This window comes from Hyperolius riggenbachi, chromosome 6 (genome assembly GCF_040937935.1).
Source record: "Hyperolius riggenbachi isolate aHypRig1 chromosome 6, aHypRig1.pri, whole genome shotgun sequence".
Taxonomy (NCBI): Eukaryota; Metazoa; Chordata; class Amphibia; order Anura; family Hyperoliidae; genus Hyperolius; species Hyperolius riggenbachi.
Window position 1 is genome coordinate 30,893,188 of NC_090651.1, and position 6,000 is coordinate 30,899,187.

Consider the following 6,000-nt stretch of genomic DNA (forward strand, 5'->3'; position numbering starts at 1 on the left):
CTATTGACCATTTTATGCGCGCTACTTTTTCGGGGTTCCCAGTGCACGGGCCCCGTATGTGAGTTTTCCTTTATCCTTGTTTTTAATTGTTTTACTTGTATTGTAATAAAGACGGTTTACACTTAGATGTGCCGTACATCTCTTTCATGTCACTATCCTACTGGACTCCCCTTTGGTGAGTCTCTGCGATCTCAGGATATCTACTATATTCCGGAGGAATCTGTAGTGTGCAACATCGCTGGTGAAACGACACCATTTGAAAGTTCTGCGGACCACCTATCAAACTCGTTTACAACCTTATAATGTGGGTTGTTGGAATCTGGTAAGCCTTGCTTCTTTACCCTTTTGTTCGAAGATCCTGTATACCAAAAAATGATGAAAGCTGTATTACTATAGACCTGCGCTGACTTTATAGATTTCATATATTGTTACAGTGTCCTGAACAGCTTCTGTAACAAAAACACCTGGAAAACCGCTCTGATCTAGCGTTTTTCAGAGCGCTTGTACACTTTCCTATACTTTACATTGAGGCAGAAACGCCTCAGAAATCAAAAAAATGCTGCAGGCCCCCAAGTTTGTGGAAAATCGAGCCGCACTGGTGTGCACCAGCCCATTCACTTTCATTAGCCGAGCGGTTCTCCCCCTACAAGCGTTTTAAAAAAAGTTACAGAACCGCTCCGGTGTGCACCAGCCCATAAAGGGGTCCATCCTTTGCATCAGGTGGTATTTTGGCTGCACTTGTTATGGGTGTGAAGAGTGCTTCTGAGCACTTTGAAAAGCGCTTGGCTAATGTATTTGAATAGGATGGAGCACACCAGAGCGATGTGATTTTCTCCCAAACGCGGGTCCTGCAGCATTTTTGATGCTTTTTCAAGCGCTTAGCGATTTCCCTATACTTTGTAGTGAAGCCCAAGCGCTCAGGAATTGGTGCAGGAGCTGCGCTTGCGATTGGATAGAAAGCTCATCGCACATGTGAGAACACTCACATAGGGCAACATTGCTCAAGCGCTTTTATGGCGATTTTAAAAATCGCCCATCACTTATGTGTTCTTACATAAGCGATGAGCTTTCTATCTAATTGGCTTTCCCGTCTAAAAATTGACCCTAGACTACAATACACAATATAGACATATGACTATGGTAGGGACTAGATTGTGAGCTCCTTTGAGGGACAGTTAGTGACAAGACAATATACTCTGTTCAGCGCTACGGAACATGTTGGCGCTATATAAATAATAATAAAATTGTTCAGTGCTTTCGATAGCGCTGGCGATTTATAATGTGAAGGCCTCACAGAGCGATTTTCTAGCAATTTTTTTTTTTTACAAAAGCTGATCTCTTCCAGGTCAAAGTGTAGAAGAAGGATAAAATCACTACACAAAATGCTCCAAAAACCGCTAGGCATAAATAGAAAATCGCTAGGCACATGCCTGAAATCACTTTTAAAAATTGCTTCAAAAACGCTAAGCGTTTGCGATTACACTAGCGATTTGTGGTGTGCACTGACCCGATGTTGCCAAAACTGCTCTGGCACAGATAAAAACAAACCTGTACCTGTACATGAGCGATGATATTAAGTACACCCGCCACTACCTGCTCCAGTAATAAAGCAAGCTCTCAGCTATACACAGTATAATATACAGTAGATGTGCCTCTTGCCTTGCTATCAGCAGCTGCTGCCCGTATAGCTGTAGCGCTGTAAGCAGTCCCATTATTTCAGAAACTGGCTTGTCAGATAATATTTCCAGTGGCTGCTCAGCTGGTGACTGGAGTCTCCTCAGAGCTACTGCAGTCAGCACATCTCCCTCACTGCAGAGTCTGCTGACAGAGTTCCCTTCAGGGCTATTACTCCCAGATATCAGAGAGAAGGGAAATGTTAAGTAAGGGCCATTATTCTTAGATCTCAGAGAGAAAGCACATTTTTTTTTTAGTAAGGGCCATTTCACATCAAGTCACTTGCGTTGCAATAACATCGCAAGAGGAATACAGTACATTTGAAAACAAACCCTGAGAATCCCTCATGAAGAGATGGGCTAGTCCAAGATCTGACAGTTTTGTCAGATTTTAACTGCTTACTTTTTTCGCTGGAGTGGTCCTTTAAGAACAACTGAAGTGAAAGGAGTATGGAAGCTGCAATATTTATTTCCTTTTAAGCAATAGCAGTTGCCTGGCTGTCCTGCTGATCCTCTGCCTCTAATAATAATAATAATGCTTTTAACCATAGACCCTGAATAAGCATGCAGCAGATCAGGTGTTTTTATTGTCAGATATGGATTAGATTAGCCGCATGCTTGTTTCTGGTGCTATTCAGACACTACTGCAGCCAAATAGATCAGCAGGGCTGCCAGGCAACTGGTACTGCTTATAGGATACATCCAAGCTAATTTTTTTTTAACGTTTTTCCTGTTTTTGGTGCCTTTGTTCCATCCTTGCTACAGTCTCAGGTACATGTTAAACACCTGCTGTCAGTGGCTCTCAAACCATCCACGTGAGCTCCCTCATCTGAAGAGTGGCCTTGGGGGAAGCGCAGTGTTCTATGGCATCTTGCTGGTGTGAAGGAATGTGCTGATACAGCATTTCCTCACCTTACAATGGAAAAACACTCCACAGTCAGTGATAGAGAAAATCATAACAGTGACCTGAATTGTTCATTGCAAAGCACTGCGGAGGATGAATCAGCACTCCGTCAATGTGTTATTATAAGAGGGAGATCTCTGGCATGAAGCTGTTTGTGTGAACGCCGTCATCAGGACAAGACGATCAGCATTCTTATAATGGGGAAGAGGTGAGACGGACACCAGGAAGATTAGGGAATGTCGCCTCGCCTGTTCCATCCTCACTCTCCCCTTAAAGCAGTAGGATCAGCCATACTATGTCAGGGAAAAAAAACACATATATAGGTAGATAAATACTGGCTGGATAATGTAATGGTTAAGAGCTTTGCCTCTGCTCTGACACGGGCGACCAGGGTTTGAATCTCAGCTCTGCCTGTTCAGTAAGCCAGCACCAGGGATGCTCAGCAGAGCTCGAATATTCGAGTAGCTCGAATATTCGAGCTCTTTTTCAGCTATTCGAGCTCCGAATAGCTGGAGCTATTCGAATGGGCTATTCGAGTGAACTCGAATAGCCCACTCACTATTCGCACTATTCGAGCAAACAGCGCTATTCGAGCTCGAATACCGAGCTCGAATAGCGTCATAGCCCAGATTGATGTCCTTAGAGCCAATCAGAGGGCTCCCAGGCCCTCTTATGGCAGCCAATCACAGAGGGGGACCCTGGCCAGCCCCTACCCTATAAATGGCGTCCGCCATGTTAGGTTTTTCCGTCCTTGCTTGACTTGTACAGAGAGAGATCTGCTCCTTTGTGCTTTGGCTTAGCAAGTGCTCTATTGTGGTCAATCACCTAGCGTTTTTGCTCACATACACCTGCTATACACACCTATATTGTTGTTAGCTAGATAGAGATTGTATTTTAGTTAGTAGCTTGTGTGTTACATAGAGACAGCTGCTGCTGCAGGCAAGCTTACACAGCTTTAGGCCTCAGGGCCTTGCCTGTGTGGGCAGCTGTCCTCTGTTAGTTTATTTCTCATCTATACCAGTGTTTCTGCTGTGTATTCTACCCTGTCTTGTCCTTTACTACTGAGTGATTATTGTATTTTGTAGTTATACTACTGTACTAGGGACACTCACTGTTACTGTTCATAGCTCCTGCGTGTGTGTGTGCGTGCACTGTCTGTAGTGTACACAGTACACAGTATTCCCTTCTACTGAATCATCTGATTACTACTGAATCTGATTATTGTATTTTCTAGTTGTACTTACTGTACTAGGGACACTCAGTCACTGTTCATAGGCTAGCTCCTGCGTGTGTGTGTGTGCGTGCACTGTCTGTAGTGTACACACACTCTATTTCCTTCTACTGAATCTGATTACTACTGATTATTGTATTTTCTAGTGTGTGTACTAGAGGACACACTCACTGTTCACTGTTCACACTTACTGATTATTGTATTTTGTATTTGTACAGTACTAGTAATCACTTAGCGATCTAATCACTTAGTGATTAGTGTCACCTCACCCACCAACCCACTCCATTAAAGTACCCCACTTTTTCACCCGCCCTTTTAAAAAAACTTTTTTGTTTACGCCCAAAACATCTAAGATGTCTGGAAGTGGCAGCCAGCGCGGTTTGGGCAAGGGGAAGGGCAGCAAGGGAATCAGGAGGAGAGGGAGCAGCATTGTGGCAAGCCGCGCCACCATGCACAGTTCCGCAGCAGCAGCAGCTGCGTCAGTGGCTAACATTCCGCCTATAGCCACTGGCCGTGGACGCCTTGGGCGCCCAGCAGGAGCATCTGCAACTCACGCTGCAGAGACACAGCAGCAGCAGCGTGTAGTACCTGCTCCTATTTTCCTCCAGCCGGGTCGGAAATGTCCCATTGAGGAAAAGGATGCAGCCACTGTGATGCAACTGATGACGGAGGATGAGCAGCCCGCCATCAGCTCTGCATCCGAGGCCTCCACCCTCACCACCACCACCACCACCACCCCTGTTCGCAGCAGCCGCCCAGCAGGGCCTGGGGAGGAGGCCAGTTCACCGTCAGTTGGCGACCTGTCATTCAGCAGTCTTTTGACCCCAGGCATCATTAGTCAATTGTCTGCTGTTGTTGGCGATTTTGAGGAGGAGATGCTGATGGGCACTTTGGGGGAGGAGGGATTGGACAGCAAGACTGTGGCGACAGTCAAGCAGCCTATCCATGCATCAGGAGAGGAGTTTGGGGGGTCATCATCCCAGCAGGACATGTTTCAGGAGGGGGAGGATGATGATGATGATGACAGGGTGACAGACAAAGACTGGGTGCCACCAGCTCCTGGGAATGTCATCATCAGCAGCTCTGAGGAGGAGGAGGAGGATGCGCTTGTGGGCCTTGCAAGGAGGCGCATCATTGCAAGCATTGGCAGCTGTAGGCAGGTCCCACAGCCTGCTGGTGTCTCAGGCTCAGCAGCAGCAGCATCTGCCAGTACCACCACCAGCCGCACCCAAGCCCCCCCCCCCCCCCCCAATCACCACAGGGAGACAGGCAGCAGCAGCTCCAGGCCGTAGGGGGTTTTTCATGTCACCAATCTGGCAATTTTTCACCATGCCCACAGTTTACAGCAAGTACGCCACTTGCAACCACTGTCAGCGGAAGTTGAGCAGAGGTGCAGACCCCTTAAAATTCAGCACCAGCTCTCTTATTAACCATCTTGCTGCTAAACATTACCACCAGCATGAGGAGTTCCAGAGGCTGAAGGCATCTGGTGCTGGCAGTGGCACCACACCTATCACTGCACAGCCTTCAGCAGCAGCAGCAACAGCAGCCACCCGCCCTCCTGCTCCTCCAGCACCACCAGCAGGAGTGCGGAAACGCACTGCTCCTCCCCCCTCTGCAACTCCTGCCGCCGACACTGAGGCCTGTTCTGGCAGCCAGTCCTCAGTGGCCTCCTCTGCTGTGTCCGCTGATTCCCGTGCTAGCAAAAGGCGACGCCAGAGCCTTTTGAGCGAGTCCTTCCAGGGGGTGGTTAGGGCTCTGCCTCCCAGCAGCCGTCGCGTGCGGCAGCTGAACGGCTTGCTGGCACGGGCCATGTGCTCCCAACTCCTGCCATACACGCTCGTGCAGGAGGGGAGCGACATGCGTGCGCTGCTTGCTTGTGCAGCCCCAGACTGGCAGCTCCCCAGCAGACACTTCTTCGCCCGCCAGGTCATGCCTGCACTGCACCGCTTTGTGATGGCCAATGTGGAGCGAGGGCTGGAGCACGCGGTTGGTGAAAGGGTCCACTTCACCATGGACTCCTGGAGCAGCCGCTTCAGGACAGGCCGCTACCTGTCCTTCACTGTCCACTGGGTCAGCTTGGTGGAAGGGGGTGAGGATGGGAGAGCAGCAGCAGGCACAGCAGCAGCAGCAACACAGTGGGTGGTGCCACCCCGCAGGGTCAGGGGAACTGCAGCAGGTTCCTCCGATCC